We start from the raw sequence: 22,274 nt of genomic DNA on the forward strand, positions 1-22,274 counted from the left end.
CACCCCCACCCCCTCCTTTCGCGCCTGCATAATGAGAATTCATCTTATTAGGCTCATGTTCATAATGTTCTGTCCAAGCCCCACTTTAAAGGAAGACAGCTTCTGTCACATAAAGCATAACACACGAGCACAACTGGTAACAAAATGTAGTAATTGGATGATTGTGAGTTAATCTGAGGTCTCCGAGATACGGCAAATTCCCCAAGGACCCAATAAACAATACAGTACAGTTCCTAATTGGCAATCATAATGAGCAAAGTATTTATGAACGAAAGCTTCACTAGACACTTCGTCCCTTTAGAACTCATGAAATAATCACATTCTGAATAATGGCAACCCAAATTATAGTCACAAGAGGGCATCATCAGTTGATTCACTCTATTTTGAAGCATGGTGCCTGAAAATTGCCTCGAAATTCAAGTATAGGCCTATAGGAACCAGGAAGGTGGAAGTCAGATTCCACCTCCCTGTGATAGCAATGACTCAGGACCAGGGAGGTAGTGTTTCTTCCACCTCCCTGTCAGGACAAGTCCTGGAGTGGAACTGGTCGACCTCAGCTGGTAATGTGTAATGGAAGATGAATTCTTATCTTGAAGAATCAGGTGGGAGGGGGGGGGGGGTACTGAGAGATATATATGTGAAGAGTTTGTTTGCAAAAACCGATAAGTCCATATTTGCCAAATGGAGATATTTGCGATTAAAGGTCAAGAAAAATAAAGAGAATAATAAGAAAATTTTTGCTTCTTTTGACCATAACATCAAAAATGTACCTTTGCATGCAGTGACCAATATATCATTTAAAAGGTATTATTTTGTACTTTATGACAGAGACCGTACTTCAAAATCTTCAAAAATGGACTTATCGGTTTTTGCAAACAAACTCTTCATGTGTACAGGTACATATTGATACATTATATGCACATCCATAGACAGATAGATAGATAGACAGACAGATAGATAGATAGATAGATAGATAGATAGATAGATAGATAGATCAAGAAATACCCAGGTTTTCACTCAAAATTATTGACATAGAATTCTGCATTGAAGAGTGTCGTGTGCACGGATGCGTGACAGAACGTCTCTCCAATGAAGAGTGGTTTTGATTGAACGACATACTTGAAGAAAGATAACTGCGTCTTTAGCAACCAACAGAGTCGCCCTTAGGGTGCCAGTTTTGTTCAGCGCGATTGGGTTATACAGCTCCGCGAGGCAAAGACCAGTACTCTGCTCGGCTTAAGTAGGGCTTCTCACTACTGTAATCGGTAATAGCCCATAAGAAATAGTCAGTGACTTCTGAAGACTTCGTTTTTTCTTTCTTCCCAATCCTTGTGCAAACCCCAGTGCAAATTTTGTTAGATATTTTCGACTATTGGGAGCTTTGCATGCAGTTACAGCTAAGTCAGCGCAACGATGCTCACTATTTTCTGATAATAATATGCGCTAGGATGCATTATTATTCTCTTCAGTAATTATGGACCGCTAGAAGAACAAAAAGAATGGAGCACATGAACATCAGCCGAATGATAATTACTCTGATTTTTGTGGGATTTGCCTTCATCGGTCAGTCTTACACCGCAAGCGTTTTCGACAGCCGTGCAGTTTCATATCGTAAAGATGGGGTGGTCATCAGCGAACGAGGCCAACTAATGATTCGAAGTGAGAGTCTTGATGACGTGGCTTATGGGACGTCGACCTCAGCACGAAACCGTGGGCGATCTCGCAGTCGTCGTTCCACCGATTTCGCTTCAGACGAGCTGCTGGCGATCTTGGACAAACATAATGAGTTGCGAGGGCAGGTGTCTCCACAAGCGTCCAACATGGAAAGAATGGTAAGCTGTATAATATATGGGTACTGGTCAAGAGCCGTCTGGCCAAAGAGAGAGACTTTTTTCCCATTATTTTTTTTTTAAATTTTACTTCACTTCTTTTTTTTTTGGGGGGGGGGACTTATGAAGAAGTTTGGAAGAGACGGTTGTCTTTAAGACAGTTTTTTAAGGTCTTTCAATCTTTTATACTTTCATGAGGCTACTATGTTCCTTAATGACGTCAGTGGAAATAGTTAGGGATAACATTCACAATCATAATGATGAAACTGACGATATTCACGTTATGGTTTGCTATTATCAGCTGCCATCAAGTTTTACTATAATTACATTAATTTCATAATGGTAGATAAAGTGACTTTTGCTAGGTGAACACGGATTTAAAGGGATAGCATAGTTTCGACTGAGATGGGGTTTCAGGTTTCCATCGTTATTTTGATGACGATTTTTTTTTTTATTTGAAGATAATGAGAAACCTGAAATATGAAAAAGCATAATTTATAATTCTGAGAAGAATTCACGTTTATTTGACGAAATTTGGTTTTGAAATGGCTGAAATATTCAAAACAAAGCAATCCTAATAAAAGGTTGAACCCATCACCCTTTATTAAGATTGCTTTCTTTTACTCTGTTTTTTTTTTACTTCTCTGCCATTACAAAACCGGTTTTCATCAAATAAACTTTGAATTCCTCTTATATAGAATTGTATGCTCTTTAACATTTCATTAGTGGTTTCTAAGTATCTCACAAAAAGTTAAGATCTGAATTCCCATCTCAACCAAAACCAAACCATCTCTTTAACATTACTTTAAAGGCAGCAACAGTTGAGAAGATGTTCTAAAATCATCAGCATTCTTTTGTCTCTGATGGTTCCATTTACTTTATTCAATTTTTTTTCAAAGGTTTTATTTTCACTTCTTTCAACAGAATGTAAAAAAAATATAGATTCGACATGCGTTTGAAGGAATAATACATAGATAGCAAAAAATAACGTTTGTAAATAATCATTACAAAATTAGGCATTTTTCATACAGACATATTTATACATTCTGCGAAAAAAAGTGGAGGTACCCACTCAAAAGACTATGCTTGTACAACGTGGGCACCTCACAGGAAGTTATCTGAGTGAGTTTCCATCAGATATTCGGATAACAGATATGTTATACCAAAGTAGAATTATTTGCTCAGCAGTATCACTTAATAATTACTGATTTTCTTTTCTCGAGTGTCCATCGCAGATTGTCGATCATTGCAAAATTTAGAAGGACATCATTGTATAACACATTATAGAATGCCTATGATGTCATGTCCTACGCTGTAGAATCGTGAGATCGCATGTACATTTGCAATGTGTGTATTTCTCTGTGGCAATGTGCAATCGATGGTCATCTTGCCCACGTGAAGTTTTTGCAGGTTTTTAGCATCAAAACGAAGATACACATTGTCATAATACATAATAATGTGTACAAGTAGTATTGCCACAACACGCTCTTATTATGCTAGGATCAAATCACTAGAAATCGATCAGCAGATTTGAACAAAATAAAACAATACAGCATATTTTCACGTCACCATTATTTTCATTAAGCCCTCCCCTCTTTTTGTTTTGTCTTTCTACAGTAAGTAAATTTGCAGAGTGTAAATCCTGGCGTTAACAAGTTAGTCTACTTATCGAGATCAGAGCCGTACATTTTCTATCACTTAACGTACTCAAAACAATGATTGTTATATTCATAAGACTGGTATGATTGTAAGTGTACATTATCTGAATTGTCCATTCAGCGGATAAACGTTTATAGATAACATCAGACTTACATACAACAAACAATGATTGAACAGTAACAACAAGCAATAAGATTATTTGGGACAATTCCTTATTCTTTTTTGCTTTATTGTATGGACATCCATCGACTTCGAAGTCCAAATTTTCTCTCCGCATGGGGTGAATATGGAGGTAGAAACGTATCAATTATTATGCTACCGACGGAGTATTTTCTCGCTTAAAAAAACCCCCAAAAATGTATTTTCCGCCTACTTTAGCAGAGGAAAAAAAAAGGTGAGACACTGATTACAATAAGTAACGTATTCACACCTAAAATCCTCAGACATTTTTAACGAGCTACTAAAACGCATCTGAACCGAAAGGCTGTAACAATATGTATTATGGAGAGAGGTCTACTTTGATGATTTTTGAAAGGTGTCGAGAGACTGCAGGCGAGGAATAAAAAAGAATTCGACACCTTCAATCTATAGAAGGGGCAACTTTGCCACATGCGGGCCAGACCCCATAAAAAACCTGCACAGCAAGGGCAGGAGCTCTGTTGACAATTCTCTTTTGGAAGAAGACAAGGACTGGAAAAGTCTGTCCCTGAAAGGGAAAACGGAGAGAAAGGAGCGGCTTGTTTGGTAGGCTTTGATGGTGAGAATGCGAATGCCGATAGGAAATTAGAAGTCTTTCAACAATTCATATAACACGTTCTCTTTTAAATTTTCTTACTCCTCTTCTTCCCCCCCCCCCACTCTCTCTATTATATGTATTCTCTCCCTCCCTCTCTCTCTCTCTCTCTCTCTCTCTCTCTCTCTCTCTCTATATATATATATATATATATATATATATATATATATATATATATATATATATATATATATATATATTGAAACAAGAAAGGGAAATTTGACCAGAAACAAATAATAAATAGCGAAAACTTTGAGCAAAGAAAATGGGTTTTCACCCCGATGAAAACCCATTTTCTTTGCTCAAAGTTTTCGCTATAAGAAAGGGAAAACTGACGAGAAACAAATGATAAATAGTGAAAACTTTGAGCAAAGAACATGGGTTTTCAACGGGATTCGAACCCGAGACCTCCGGATTACTAGACCGGTGCTCTACCGACTGAGCTATTGAAAGCCCTAGATCGGTGTTCGTCCAAAACCCTTTACTCTCTTTGCTCGTGTGGTCAGAAGCATATATATATATATTATATGAATATCTTTCTCTCTTATCCTCATCCCTCTCGTCTTTTTCTTTAAAGTCCGACGTGTAACACAAACTGTTTTGCAGGTTCTTTTTGACAACAGAAACACTTTCGAGACAAACGATTCGACATTACACCAATCCTCGGCCAATCCGAAATAATATAGGTTAGAATCTCTAACCAGTTCCTGCACTGTCAACGTGCACTCAACGACAGGACCCCCCCCCCCAAAAAAAAAAAATAAAAAAATAAAAATAAAAAACAAACAAACAAAACAAAAACAAAACAAAACAAAACAAAAAACAAAACAAAAACCACCAACAAACAAACAAATGGCTGCCACTTTCATGTATTATTTTCTGTGTATGTCGGGACTTGAGGCACGCCAAAGAAACCAACAAGACTTTAGGAAATGTTGGACTTCTGTGAGGTTATTTTGCATTATATTAACGATTTTTTTTTTACAAGTCTTACGAATGTTTGCTCATCTTGATGTCTTTTTGTTATCATTATTGTGATTATCAATATCAAGAATGATAAACATCCATCATAGAACTATACCAACGGTGTCCACACATCACAGAAGTTCAACATTTCCTATAAAATCATTGTCGGCTTCTTTGGCGTGCCTCAAGCCCAGATATCCACAGCAAACAATCGGGAGTCAGAAATCATTTTGGTTCTCAATTTGTAAGGAACTTTATGAGAATGTGAAATTACACACACACACACACACACACACACACACACACACACACACACACACACACACACAAACAAACAAACAAACAAACATACACCACTACACACACAGCATCAACAAAAGTATTCTCCCAACAGCTTAATTGGACAGGACTTTTCTATTTGTTCTGAAGCTGTAAGAGATGGCCTACAAAAAAGCTCTTACTCGAAATAAAAGCCATGACGTTTAGCGATGATTTTCTTCCCCATTGTGTTGAATTCGCTGCTCGAGAGGTTCAAATCGGCTTGGATTAGAGTCAACAAAACATCTATAAGAGACCAAGACCATCTCTGTTTCTGAAATCAAAGCCGCAGCCGCTGTAACTGCTCAACTTTCAACTGGACTCATCGATGTCTTTGCGCTTTCTGAAACAAGCAGAAGCATGAAGCCTTAACATTTTGGGAATGGATATTGTCATAAAAGTTACTGTAGTTACTGAATTTATTGTATGTGTGTGATGTGTGTGAATGGTGAGAAGATGGCACAGAAGGGGAGATGGTGAGACATTTCCTGCTAAAGAGCCAGCGTACATATTCCCAAGACTTTCTAGGAAATTTAAAACCTAATCAAAATGATTAAGGTGCTCCTTGAAATGGACCTTGTCTAGAAAATCTAAATCTCCCAAGTTCATTTATTGCAATTAGATATCAACCTACCACTATCTATCATTGATAAGTCTTCACAACACAATAATATCGTTCTTTGTATAGGTACCAGGACAATTACACAGTATGACAGATCTCCAAATTGCAGTCTTTGTATAGCGTAGTTACGAAGTCTGCACAGTATGTCGTTAGACCCGTCAGTTGAATGCTCACTTAATTAAACAGTGATTTCTCGACTGGCAATGCCATTCTCAGCTTTTCAACATTACATTAGCATTATGATTTCCAGAAATCTAACCATCACTAGAAATTGGACTTTTCACATAAAATTATAGAGCACACGTGTTTTTTTTTTTCCTTTTTAATGGCCGACAATAAAAGTCAAAGACTATACACGATTTCGTCGCTTTTCTCCATACTAAGGCACCAGCCTAACTGCCGATGGAGCGTTTCTTCTAATGTTAGACCTTGAGCTGCTTAAGCTAACACATTTCTAAGTGGGCAAAAATCAATCAAGTGGTGGTCTAAATAACTTCGACTCATGTTTGCCTTTAAAATTAGAACACGTTTTTGTCTGGGCTGCCGGGGGAACTGTTGTTTCCTATAAGAGGCAAACGAAAAGGCATGAGAGCTGTTTGTAAAGACTGTGGTTTTTGACACTACGGTGCCAGAGTCTCGATTCGAAATTTAGTGGCTATTGTCTCCCAGAACAAATAGTCCAACAATACATATCAAAGGTGTAATTGAATCGTAGTCTACCGATATTTTGGTCGTACGTCGTTAAGAGTATTCTCACTTTCGGAGTGACGGTCTTTTATAATCCCCACGAAACCTATTATTGTATTCGATAAGTAATAATGGTTTGTGTGTATAATGTCTGGACAAACCTTCAATGAATATAGAGTATAGAATACTTTGGAATACTCTAGAAGCAGATTGTCCCTGTGCAGTCATGGAGAAAAAAATGAACGGAAAGCCATACGATTCTACTACTAGTATTTTAACTACTTTGGCATTTACTTTTACATTTTACTATTTTTGCTATTTTGGAAACTTGTATACATTTCCTTTATTATGCATAGTGATGTAATTGATGCATTCAAATTTTGCAAAATATTCTATGTTTCTGCTTGAAATAAAAGAAAATAAATGAATGAATGAATTTTCCGAATCCATCAACAGACCGTGGAGCGTCTAAAGCAGATTGCATATATTTACTTAGAATTACGTATTTGTATATGATGCATACATGAGGGAGGCGAGAATGGCAATATTGTACGTACAATGTTTGTTGAAATAAGAGAATTTTGTACCTACTCTCAGCAAGGAAACAGCTCAAATGCCATTTTTACTTAATTTCCTCTCCTTTTTCTTCTTCTTATTGTTTTATCATTAATTTTATTCTCATTCTCATTATCATCATCCTTATAATCATCATCATCATCATTATTATCATTATCATTATCATTATTTTGTTGTATATCAGCATTCCCATCCACAAGGCTAAACCTGAAACTAATTGAAATCTTATGTCTCGTCACACTGTCTATAGCGATTGCTTACTTTACAATAAAATGAAGGAAGTGAGGGCTATACGTTCTCTCTTTTTATAATGATCCCAGAAAAAAAGATAGGCCAGAACACATCGTAGTGTAGGAATGTTCGATTGCGGAGACAGAAAAAGACTAACTACATGAGAGGAGGATGAGTGACAAGCAGAAGTGAAAGATAAATGTGCTATCGCAAGGACAACTCGAAAAACAACCAACATCTCTTAATGTAACAATACTTAATTCACCTCCGTCTCCAGGCACATACCATGTTTGGATAGGATAAATCCGACTCTTGTCTACACACGCTTGAAAGTGACATGGAACAATTAACAGAAGGAAGAAAGTGGAGAGGGCAAACCTTTTATGACATGATGACTGTAAAGTGTCAAATCTAACAGATTTGTAATCATCGTCCGTTACTGCCAACCCTTTTCATTTGAAAGTTCGCGTTCTGACAGAGAATGATTAATCTTGTAAGAGTACAAGGCAATAGCTCTACTATCAATATTCATTGTGAAATGTTACATACTATATTGAAAGTTCGTGATCAAAGATGGTGATGCCTTCGTCAAATGATGGTTTCAGGCCTGCTCTGACGGTTCTTATCCTCTGAGGATAACCGTTACAGGGTCTTAGATAGCAAGAAAACTGTGGGTCTTTTTTCTCCCACACAGACAGATTCCACCATTTTACGATACACATATCACAACGATTTGCAAAATGGTATTACTCTCCCATATCAATTTGACAAAATGGGTCTTCAGAAATTATAGAAAACAAACTGAAACCGAGCGATTTCAAAACAACGCATGAAGTAAGAGCTAAAATTTTATCAATTCTATATAAATAATCATTTTAATCATACAACTTTGTTTAAAGTTGGTTAAAGGCTGTACTTGTAGCTTTGTACATCAAATACTGCATGTTTTTAACTTTGGCAATGAAAACAGCAGATACGTCTTATAGTAAATGAGACGTGACATTCTTCTTTTTCTCTCAGAGCTGGGATGACGATCTGGCGACCATGGCCCAGGAATGGTCAGAAGGATGTTACTTCGGACACGGTCAGCCAGACAACATTTCGCCCTTCAGCACGCTCGGCCAAAATCTGTGGCTTGGAACGGCTGGCAACACGCCACCGGACGGCATAGGAGCGGTCCAGGCTTGGTACAACGAAGTCCAATACTACGATTACGACACCACGGAGTGTAGCTACGTGTGCGGACATTACACTCAGGTATAATATTGTAATGTAACTTCTAGTCATTTTGTGTCGGTTTTATTGTTAAAGGAGAAGAGGAACCCAGGCTGCGCCTCCCCGTCGTCAAAGAATTAACGTCGTGTCTCCAGCTAATAAGGGTGCACGTCACGAGTTCGACACCCACAGAGTCATACAGCCAACGAGTCATACAGACCATGAGCTCGACACACGGCAAAAAGGGCCCATGAGCCCGACACTTGGCAAAAAAAAAAACCGCGAACGAGTTCGATACTAAGAAAAAAAAAAAGGTCCACAAGACCGACACATTAAGCTCAGTGATCTAATGTTGGTCTCGTGGACCTTGTTTGCCTAGTTATAGTGTCAGATTCATGGGCCTTATTTGCCTAGTGTCGAACTCATGGGCGTATGACTCATGGACTTTTATTTTTAAATGTCGAACTCGTGGGCCTTATGACTCTTGGGTGTTGGCCTCGTGGGATGATCCCGCTATACACTGGCAAAACCGGCAGCGTGGAGCTGGAGCTTGCCCCAAAATCACTCGCACTGGGGTAATGCTACCCATCAACTTGTCGTGATATACATAAGGGCTTTTTACACTTGTGTTTCTTAACCCCGGACTTTCTCTGACCCAGTACTATCGTTAGTCCCGTACCAATTTTTTCAGCTTTTTACACTGGCCAATTAGTCCCGTACTATCTCTTGTCCGGGGCTAAGGAGAAAACTGACCTTTTTACACTCGTATTTCTTAGCCCCGGACTTTCCAAACCACATGAATATTCATAATTACGCTGTGTACTGTACACGTACACGCACGCACCGGCAGCACTTGATTGCCTCGTTTCTGATTGGTCAGTGAGGGTCGGACTTCGTCTCCGTCGCTTAGCCCAGGATTATTTTTTCGTTCTGTTTACACTCACTTGCTTGGCACCGCAATTGCGGTGCTAGCACCGCAATTGCGGTGCTAACCCCTGCTATTTTGCAGGGCCAGATAGTACCGTACTATCGGTGGGGCTAGCCCACTTTGGCAAAAACGAGTGTAAACAGAAAGTGGGCTAAGGATAGTCCCGTACCAACGGTGGGGCTAAGGCCCCCCCTTAGCCCCACCGATAGTCCGGGGCTAAGCAAAAATTTACAAGTGTAAAAAGCCCTATACAGTCTTATATTAGAACAGTTAGCAAGTATTTTCAGAAATTTCTGAAAAAATATCACTGTTGATCAAATTTTTGGGCTGCCTTCCTCCTTTCTCCCGAACAGGTTGTGTGGGCATCATCCTACGCCCTGGGCTGCGGTAGAGCTCTGTGTGCGACAGCTTCATCAGACACAGCAAATTACACCAACGTCTACATCATCACATGTAACTACGGACCAGCGTGAGTGACGCACACAAACTAAAGGAAAAATAAAGGAAAATAGTATTATTCTATCAGAGAATGTGGATTTTGTCTTGATTCTTGAGTCCTCATTCACATCTGCACTGATTGTCTTTCTTTTTACAATGTCCAGGGCAATTCTTACATGTCAGGGATAATTCTGCGTGTTTGAAAATTCCCCGACTTCGCAGAGAACCGTCTTTTCCGATGCTCTGTCGTTTGTACTTTACCCGAAAAGTGTTACTCAGAAATTAAAGCATGCTCCTTTAGATACTTGTGCAATGTGCTCCGCTGGTTGCAAAAGCTGTATACAGTGTTGGTTAAATGAAAAGAAAGCGATGATGTCGTTTACTTGGTAAACATACTTTTTTCTTCAACATAGAGGAGCCGAATATATATTTAAAGTAGTAGATAAGTTTCACCTGTTGTTGTTGTTGTTGTTTGTTGGTTTGTGTGTTTTTTTTTTTGTCACTATCACATATCATCTTTAATTCGTCTCCCCTGTTTGACTCCTATAGAGGAAACTACCAAGGGGCACAGCCTTACCAGGAAGGTGATAGCTGTACCCAGTGCGATTCCGGTGTGGCGCTCTGCTACAACAATTTGTGTGGTAAATCTACCATTTTAATATATGCTTTTATTTGTTTGTTTGTTTGTTGTTGTTGTTTTTGCTCAGTTTCCAATACGATCTCACAAAACAAGAAAATAACAATTATAAACAAACTCCAGTGAAAAGACTAGTGCTTATTTCGAAAGGCCTGTAAATATTCATTGAGAACATAAAAAGGGAGATATCAAAATTGACAATGATTCGTTAGTCATGCTTGTTGAGAAATATAAATCGAGAAACCAGCTTGTGAATAGAATGTTATGTGCGAGTCAATTCAATTCAATTCAAATTCGGTTTTATCAGAAACACCAAAATAAAAGTTCGAAGACTAGCCATATTTGGCTCAAATCAAAGTTTGTCAACAAAATACAAATGTCGTCTTTATTTCGAATGGAAACAAAGAAAGAAAAGGCACAAAGCTAAAGCTAAAAGGCACATATTGGTACGACATAATGATAATATCTAACATTGTTCGAGGATCACCCTTGACTGGACTTTCATGTTTCAGATTAGCTCTAAGGAGGCATTTCGTCACAACTGGCTGTGGTAGTGTCAAAATCTGATGGTGGGAAGTATCATTGTTGTTTGTTGGCTATATCGTTTTCATGGGCCTTCTGTTCGGTAGTCATGTTGTTCACTCGTAAAACACGTTTGCGACATACCATCATAATAAGACTAAAATTTTCTTTACTAAGATAAGATTCCTTGAGAGTGTAATTGAAAAAAAAATGTTATTGTTGCAATCATGCTGACAATAAACCATTTGAATTGATTTCTTCATCTTCTTTTTCAACAGACACATGTTCTCTAGAAGAAGATGGTTGTGGTGAGTTTAAGAACAGTTTAAAAGAAGACATATTGATAATCATATTGATTTGGATATTCACTCTCTCACTCTTTTCTACGTCATGCAGCTTTACGAAGTTATGTTGCTTGTTGTAAAGTAGAATATATACAATGGCTTGTCTCAATTATCTGCATTTATGGATCTATCTAATATACAATATTCATAGAATTTCGATAAAATGACAAGTGAGATTTTACCTGCCATAAGATTAAAAGGAAAAACACACAAAAACTAGAAAGACTGGTTGTAAGCAATATCATATGACAATAATTTTCGTAGGTTTTGCCGAAAATATGAAATACAAACAGAAGTCACCAAGTTTTATGCATTGCAAGCAAAAATAGAATATGGCGGGATGGAAAGTCAATCATTGACGAATACTAGTATATGGGCCGTTATCGTTGCATGCAGACGTTGATGCGATAGGAAAACGGACCAGAAATACTTCATCTTAGGCAGGAGTTCCTTCTTTTTGGTCACTTTATAATCCCCGTCAAATATTGGATGCACCCCCCCCCCCCACACACACACACACGACCCCTTGTAATGTATTTGGGGGGGGGGGGGGCATTTCATAAAGCGTTTTGTCTGGCAAATTTGTCGGACAAAGTTTCTCTCAGCCAATCAGATGCAAGGATTTCAGTAGCTTATAACAGTTTGTCAGAACAAATATCTGACAAAACGCTTCATGAAATGTCCCCAACAGGGCAACCACGTCTTCCCGGCTGCACCAAAAAAATACGAGACAGAGCAAGACAAAAGATGTTTCAAAAGAGAAAATAAGAAAATACGTGACTCATCAGCGATTGATCAAATAGAGACATCAATGAAATCGGACAAAAAAGACAACCTTAAATGCCCATCCCCATGATGAAATTTCACATCTTCATAAAATTTTAAGATTGTCTTTCATTAAACTTACACCTGTTCTGGTTGTGCCTAGAGTGTGCAGCGAACTGCTATAACTGCGGGACATTTACAGAGAACTGTACGTGCGAGTGTCAGGATGGCTGGTATGGAACGGATTGCTCGAGTGAGTCTATCAATACATTCTCTTGTAAAAATCTCCTTAAAAAGAAAAACAAAACAAACCAATCATGCAATGATAGAGATAGTTTGCCTCGCCACATGACACAAAAAGATTTTAGGTAGCTGAGAAATGTTTGAAAGATTAGTTTTCATATGTTTATGTTTTCCAGACTTACTAATCACCATTCACAAAATTTATCGCTGAAAACACTCATCGTGTCGATATCAGACTATTGCAACAAGTTGGAAAAATGGGGGTAGAATTATGGTTTGATATTGTGAATACATCTGGTCAAGATGCTAATTCAATTTTTCTATATTCATGTTTATTCCGTATATATATCTGGTCCCGTGCATTTTACCAATAATATTCGATTACGAAATAGCAGCTTTTTCCATTCCAATTTTCTTACCCCAATATCCTATAACATTATTTTTTGATGTATTCTGGAACTTCCATACGAGACATAAATTATTTTAACGTTTCTTTCAAGTAAGATAGACCATACATTGCATGCAGAGAAAAATGATTGATAATCCCAAGAAATGACATGAAGATTTGTGGTTTTTGTGTGTGTGTGTGTGTTTTGTTTTCGTTTTCGTTCTACCTCACATATTACTAGTAATGTAAATTTAAATAGTTTGCTTGTTTGGTCATTTTCAGCGGTGTGCGAAGACACCCACCAGAACTGCTGGCAGAACCCCGGCTGGTACGGCCCTGAAGTGTGCGACCTGCATGCATCCATTCCAAAAGGCTGTCCCTACATGTGTGGTGTATGCAGTGAGTCAACTGATAATGTTTTGACTATCTGAAACAAAAAAAAAAAAAAAAAGAATAGCCCGGAATGAATAGATAAAGAATTCAATTGAATTATTTCTTAAAGTCCTTGAATGGGTCTAACAAATTTACATGTTATATCGTACCAAAATATTCTCCCCCCCCAAAAAAAAAAGAAAAGAAAAGAAAAAAGAAGTCGTACAAAATAGTATAATTCGTATTAAAAATAAAATTGCTATTTACAATGTATGTTTACTTTGTGCTTCGGAAATGAGATTTTGTTTTTGTTTTCTTAACAAACATTCCTTCAACCCTCCCGACGCAGTCAATATTTTTCAGATATTCTACCTTGTTTTCTATGCGAAAGTTAGCCTGTTTCATTTTGTGACGAAATCTAAGGTAGATGGTAACGTATACGTTTAGCATTAAAATTACGGATTGCTTAGATTTTCAATAATTCATATACATGACTGACATGATATCATTCTGCTGCACAACATCTTAATCTCAACAGTCAGAGTATACGTTGAATTAGAAAGAGCGTTCTACTACCGCGTGCAGATCGTTATGATAAGTCACACGTGGAGAGTGACTGATTAATGAAAGTATATCCATAAGAATGCATACAAAAGTTGTAGAAACCACAAGAAAGAATCACAATTATGGATTGCATTCTGTTTCTAAGAGTCCCGAAACAGCTAATGGTCCTGGGCTAGTCATCTGTCACTTTCACCTGTCCTACTCTCTCACAATGATGTTAAAATCATCTTTTCACAGATTTAGCTGATCCCAACTTCGTATGTGGTGAGTGTGAATAATATTATTTTGTTTTTTCTTGTGAAGTGTTCTAAAATGCACGTTATCATTTTATGTATACAGTTAGTTGAATCTTGGAATTTCGGTTCGAAGAAATTTCTTTTTCACTCTCAATATAGTTTCATTATGAGTGTCAATGTATTAACCATAGGAATGCATCAGCAGGATGTAGGGATTCTTATATTATCCAGTTGCCACTAGTCGAAAAGGCAGGGATGCTGCTCATAAATGTGATTCGCTTGACTATGAGTGTCAATGTATTAACCATAGGAATGCATCAGCAGGATGTAGGGATTCTTATATTATCCAGTTGCCACTAGTCGAAAAGGCAGGGATGCTGCTCATAAATGTGATTCGCTTGACTTGACTGCGTGTTGACGCATTCATTTTTTGACGATTTTTTTTTTTCTAGTAGTGTACCGATTTATGTAGCAGGGTGCTGTAAGTTGTCTAAGGCAGAGAAGTGGCAATGATTGAATATTCACCAGTATCAAATATCTGACTTATCTGCAGATCGTTTATTAACCTGCATAATATGTGTCGATGTAACTATAATGATTAACCCAGCACAAACAAAGTTATCACATCGAGATGTGTAATATATATAGAAACATTTTGTAAATCTTTTTTCATCACGGAAGGTGGAACAAATGGAACGACATCCAGCTCGACTGCTACCATAGCAACAGATACAACAATGAGAGAAACATCAATAATTACAACTGAGCAGACGTCTCTGGGAATTGGAAGTGGAGGTACTACGGAGCAAGGAATAACTTCCACGTCTGCCGAAGTGCCGACATCCCAGTCGAGCGTCGTCGTCGGATCTGATGCTTCGTCATCGGCGAGGTCGACTTCTCCGTACGCGTCTACCGACAGCTCAACCTCTACACCGACAATTGTCTCCACTTTGACGTCTCTCGAGCCAACACAGACGTCTTCTTCGACCGTTCCGTCTCAGACCACTACGATATCGCAGTCGATTTCGACATCCACGGGCGTCACCACTCGAGTGACGACCGCCGTAACAGGTAGTGAGTGCGACGCCGCTTGTCTAAATGGCGGGACGTTGGACACATCGACCTGCGCCTGCACCTGCGCAGACGACTACCAGGGCAGCGTGTGTCAGAGTGAGTGTCTAGATGCCAAGTAGGTATTATTATAAATCGAAGACAATAAAGACAGTGTTTTTACGGACTTAAAATGGAGGGGTTATTTTCCGGGTTTTTTTACTATTATGGTCTCATAAAGTTTTAGAACCTTGTTAGAAGTTGAATTTGCCGTCATAGAAAAAAAAAAAGACTCAAGCAACTTTCTATTCAGTATCAATCTAGACCCATATATCTGGTGTTTCTTGCCAACAAACAAAGCGCTACTTTACGGTAGCAATGACCGATTCTTTATTTGTTTTGTATTCTTACTCTTGAGGGAGGATAAAGTATTTATGTTGATTCCCGAAATTTCTGAAATATTTGCTGCACAATCGGTAACACGTTAAAAAATCCCCAAATCGACAACTTACGTAAGTATAGTCTTGAATGTGAGTTCCTTATTTCTTTCTCCATCTATATAATCAGATGTCAAGTCACAAGTTCAGTATGGAGTCGAAATTCAACTCATCGCTGATATCAGTGCTGTAAGTCCACCCCCACATAGACTGCTGAAATGCTGAGATGCAAATGTGAAAAAGCAACAACTTGCGGATATAAAACTAACTTTAGCATGTTTAGAGACAAATTCCTTTCTGTCACCTATGGCTTTCACTCTGTTATCTTGTATGTGGCCATTCAAATTTTTATGACACTTTGGATCCAGTTTTGGGCAATAATAGCGGTGATCTATGTCTAGAACAAGGAAGAGAGGTTGTCAAATGATGGTCATTAATTTCAATACTGTAAACACCATATAGGTGATCACACTGTGACTTTATCATGATATACTAGTACAATATCTTTATTATATTTTTAATTTATCATATATTGTATTTGTTACTGGAACATACACAGAAAAGGAAAGAAGGAAAAGAATTAAGAGAACTTTTCAACAAAACACAAATATAACATTATTGAGCATTTGCAATACGTCACACTGCCTGTTATATTTTAGTTTTTTTTGTATTAAATGTATGTATTTTATGTATGTATGGTATAAAACTCATGTTAAGTTATTTCATGATTTATATTCTTCATTTATGCACCTCTATCTTTATGTATGTCGGAAAACAAATTTTATGTATATTTTATACATGACAATAAATTATCTTGAATCTTGAATTAATAAGGTGAAGGGAAGACACTTTGATCACACATAATATCGGTGGGAAAAACAGCTAAAGCGAAAGTCTAAGGATCACGTTTGCAGGTTTTTTTTCATGATCAAATTCGAAAATAAGATTCTTTTGCAAAAGGGCTCCCTAAAGTAATATTTAGGGAGTAGGAAGGACCTGTCAGATGCGATGAAAACTCTCCATGAGCAAGAGCCATATCAGGCGTACCGATGATTTTGAAATGTAATCTTTACTTTTCAGTGGTCCTCGTTTGTAAACACACTCTTGAGGATCGTAGCCGAGATTGTGACGAGCTGGTGTAATGTCAACTTTGCCACCTGCTGCCCCAACCAGGGGTCAAAGACAAGGTATGGTTATTCTGCTTGGCATGAATTGTCATAATGGATGTTTTCTTAGTACTTGTGTATCCTCTAGTACCCTCTAGTACCCTCTTTTTTATCTTACTGTTCTTCTTTATTGTTTTCTCTTCCTTTTCCTCTGATCTTTTGACACTCTCACATATTTACTATGTCTCATTGCTTTCTTTTTTTTTTTTTTTTTTTTTTTTTTATAATTTTGTTTTTATTCAAAAAATCAATGAAAAATCACATTTACAAATGATTTTACAAGATTAGCATACAAATCACAAAAATAAAAGAAGAAATAATAACAATAATAATAATAATAATAAAGGGCAGAACAAAGATAAAATGCATGTATTATTCAAGAGCTGAGCTCCGAAACACTGGAAGAGAAGCTAAGGTATTCACATTATGTCTTATGTTTAACTTCCAGTTTGGTATTTTGGCCCTGCACTTCATTTGACCCCAATAAATTACAAAACATCCTTTGATGTGCGCAACCAGCTGGCATTCCTTTGATGTACTGAAGGCGATTGGAGTCTGAAGGTCGACTAGCGGAGCGATCTACATAATAGAGTTTACACCACCAGATCAACTTTTCTTAGCTAACGCAGCCACCTGAAACAAACTCTCTCCCCCTTCCCCTTCTCTCTCCCCTCCTCTCTCTCTCACCCCCATGCACATTTAACATACATGTATATTCAACCTCCATTGCATCCCGAAACAACACTCGAAATCACTGTTATAAAGGGAATCGCTCCGCCACCCGATCTCCCCCATCCAAATATCCCAAAATACGTACATGTACAATCGTATATAGATGTATTATTCCATTGGAAGGTTAAGAATTCAAAGGACATTTTAAAAGCAGATTGTTATTTGCTCGCAAAGGCCTTGTGAGTCAAGATGTCTTAATTAATCGGGGAGCTCGCCCTTGGAAGTATAAATGAATTAAAGGTACTATAGTATGTGAATATGCAGTATAACACTGAGCATTGTACTTATACTTTATAATTATGGTATTACAGGTACATAGCATAAACAAGATCTTAACAAGGAAAAAAATAAAGGAAGAGTGGCAGTGTGCACCACTTTTGTCGAGGGTTGCAGAAGTATATCAGCACAGGCAATAAATCATTTAGTACAAGTGTAGGGATGAATATAAATGAGCAAAAGGAGCAGGCATTGAACTACAATATAAAGTGTAATGCATACATGTACAACGCATCACTCAAAATAAACAACAAAGTAAAATATATCAAAACCCATCATCCAAAATAAATATGGCTCGCATATACAAATTTGATGAGATAGAAAGAAAGAAAAAGTGAGGGAAAATTATAAATCAAATCGCCATTTCTTAAAATGCACGGGCAATTTGTTTCTTTTTTTAGCAGAAAAATATTCAACTTCTTTCTGTTTCCTAACAAAGCATTTAAATGCAGTAAAATTGGGGAGACTGTTATTAAACTTGCAAGTATAAATGTAGTATTTTACAAGCAAAAACAAATACGTAACAAATTTATCACTACAAATACCAAATAATTTTTCAAAATTGGTTACATTGCAAACATTCTCACATTTCTGTGAGATTACATCCAAAACCCCTTGCCAGATTAAAATGACTTTATCACATTCACAAAATAAATGAATCATTGTTTCGTCCCCAGTATCACACAATGAACATTTTGGAGAATCTCTTCTATTAATTTTATAAAGAAATTGATTCAAAGCAATTGCCTTATGGAAGATTTTAAAATAAAATGATCTCAATTTTGTGTCAATGGTACAAAAATAATTAGAAATATGTATTTTCTCCCAGTCTAAGTTAACAGGCACGGGTATTTTATTACCCCAATACTGATATCTCTTATCTGGAACATGGGAGCCTATTAAAATATCATATGCATTCTTTGGAACTTTCTTTGTGCTTAAAAGCTTTTGAACTATAGTTTCATGAACTCCAAAAATATCTTTGTCAAAATTCCTAATCCATTTTTCAGGTATATTTTTTATCAAGAAATTAAATTTTCTTCTATCACTCAAAGGAATGCCAAAATCTAAAACTAATTCTTCGAATAATTTATGACCTGTTAAAGGAGGGTTGAATAAATCCGACATGGTAAGAATATTATTATCGAACCAGGATTCATAAAATAAACACGATTTAGATTTTGAACGAATAAGCCGGTTAAACCAAAGACACTGACATGCACTTAAATCTGAAAATTTATGGCCATAAAACTCTACAGTAGCTACTTCTCGATATATATACCATGCACGGAGAGATTCTGCAAGTTGTGTACTGCCAAGTGAATTAAGAATATTTTCTGGAGCAAAGGAATTCCACAAAAATGAAATTTCAGCATTAAATTTTTGCAAAAAGGATAATTCAATAGATTTCCAAGGGGCAACAAAATTTACATCAAGGAGGTGTTTTACCCAAACCAACTTTTGGGCATTGGCAAAAGATAAAGGATCGATCATTTTTAAACCACCTTCAGCATAATTATTACACACAATCTGTCTCTGGACTCTGTCCTTGCCTCCATTCCAGATGAATCTAAAAAAGATTGAATTTAACTTTTGGAAAAAGGAACGAGGGATTCTAATACAAAGCACAGAAAATAGAAATATCAATTGTGGTAATACCAAAGTTTTAACAACACACACTTTACCTATTAGAGAAAGATTCCTCATTCGCCAACAGTTTAATGTTTGCTCAATTCTGTTCAATTTACTATTAAAATTTAAATCAAACATACGGTGAACATTCAAAGAAAATCTAACACCCAAACAATTAAATTCTGACTTTTGCCAGGATACACCATGACTGGTGAATGGGAAATCCAAACATCCTTTTTTTGCGCCAATCCATATAGCCTCCGTTTTACTAAAATTAAGTTTACATCCAGAGTACTGGCCAAAATTGGATAGAGTTTCAAATAACTGAGAAAAAGAAATATTAGACCCATCAATAAAACAGACAGAGTCATCTGCAAAAAGAGAAATTTTGGCTTCTTCATCTACAAATGAGATACCTCTTATTAGGTCATTTTGTCGTACGGACAGTGCCATAATCTCAATTACGAAAAGAAAGAGATAAGGTGAAATTGGGCACCCTTGAAAAATTCCTCTCTTCATAAAAATACGACTGGATAAAAACCCATTATTTATTACATAACTTTGACGAGCTGAATACAAGGTTTTAATAGAATCAATAAATTTATGACCAAAATTGAATTTTTCAAGGATTTTAAATAAGAAATCATGAGAAACACTATCAAATGCCTTCTCAATATCAAGCAAAATAATTGAACCAGGAATGTCATAAGCTTCAGCATATTCAATAATATCTAAAATAAAACGGATGTTGTGCCCAATATTTCTCCCTTGCAAGAAACCAGATTGGTCCACATGAATGAGATAATCCAGACAACGTTTCAATCGGTTGGCTATGCATTTGGCTAGAATTTTATAATCAGTGGTCAAAAGAGTAATAGGTCTGTAATTTTTTACTAACAGGGGGTCTTTATCTTTTTTGGGAAGAAGGGTTATTATACCATTCCTTTGGGAGGCTGACATTAAACCATTTTGCAGAGAGAAATTAAAGGAATTTACAAGCATATCACCAATATCACTCCAAAAAACAATGTAAAACTCAATAGGCAATCCATCTAACCCCGGGGTTTTATTCTTTTTCATGGACTTGACCACATTAAATATTTCATTTTTGGTAAGGGGAGCCTCCAATAACTGTTTGTCATCCTCATGTAAGAGAGGTATGGAAATATTATTCAAATATGTTTCACATGCTTCATTATCAAAATCAGTATTAGGAACTGAATATAACTTACTGTAAAATTCATAAATATTATTCAGAATATCTTTGGAATCTGTAATCACATTATTATCATTATCTTTCAATTTATTTATATTTTTCTTTTGCCAAGATCTATTTTCCAAGTTACAAAAATATTTGTTACTTTTTTCACCTTCTTCTAACCATCTCACCCTTGATCTTATTATTAGTCCTTTTGTTTCAAAATCAAAAATTTTATCCAATTTATCTTCCAATTCTTCAAGTTGTGAGTACAAAGGGTCGTCAGGTAAAACAGAGTTGTTTGACAGTTTTGATTTAATCTTGTCAATGCTTTCTAATAATTCATTTTTCTCTTTATTTCTATCCCTTTTTTTTCGTGCAGAATATTCAATAGCGACCCCAGTGATGAAACATTTTAAAGAATCCCACAATATATTAGAATCACATTGGGAGTCTTTATGAATGATCTTAAAGTCCTTAATTTTTTCCTTTATTAAATTAATAAAATCTGTATCATGATATAAATAATACGTATTCAGTTTCCAATATCCTCTGCCTCTGGGAGGCTGATTATCACTGAAACAAACAGAAACAGTTGAATGATCAGAATTAATTCCAGGCAAAATTTTAGTTTCTTTACAGTTATTTACAAAGTTATCTGAGACTAAAATAAAATCCAACCTAGATAAGACTTGAGGTGTTTTTTGGTGTCTTGTATATTTTTTCAAATTAGGATTAAAAAGTCTCCAGATATCACACAAACCAAATTCGTCCATCAATGCAGAAAGCATTTCACTTGCTTTTATATTAGAATGTTTATTCCTAGAACCTTGGTAATCAAGAGGGCCAAGAACAGTATTAAAATCACCAGCTACTAACAGGGAAAAAACATCAAGTTTATTAATTTCAGCAAACAAATGAAGTAAAAACTCAGAATCGTCATTATTAGGAGCATATACATTTACAAGAGTTAGGGGGAATTCATTGAGAGTGGAGTTCAAAATTAAAAATCTACCATTGGGATCTCTAAAAATGGATTTCACCTTAAGATTTATTGAATTCCTAATAAGGATTGCTACCCCACGGCTATTGGAGGTAAATGAAGCAAAAAAGGCATGTTCACCCCATTGAGAGTGCCACAATTTTTCATCCTCTCTACTGCAATGCGTTTCTTGGAGAAACAAAATATCACAATTAAGAGAGCGAAAGTAATGAAAAATCTTTCTCCTTTTCACATAATCCTGCAACCCTCGACAATTGAACGAATGTAGTTTTATATACATTAAAAAACATCTATTAATAATACCATTAAAACATATATGGCAAAACAAAAGGGCCGAGCCCATGAAGGAAAGAGTACAATACTCAAAGCCAAACAAAATATATATAATATATAATACATTCCTAGGTTGCCTTGAAAATAGATTATGCAATGTCTGCCAAACAAAAA

This window comes from Diadema antillarum, unplaced genomic scaffold (assembly GCF_040938485.1).
Source record: "Diadema antillarum isolate AM-2024a unplaced genomic scaffold, OU_Dant_1.0 seq00002291_RagTag, whole genome shotgun sequence".
In the NCBI taxonomy this organism is placed as follows: domain Eukaryota; kingdom Metazoa; phylum Echinodermata; class Echinoidea; order Diadematoida; family Diadematidae; genus Diadema; species Diadema antillarum.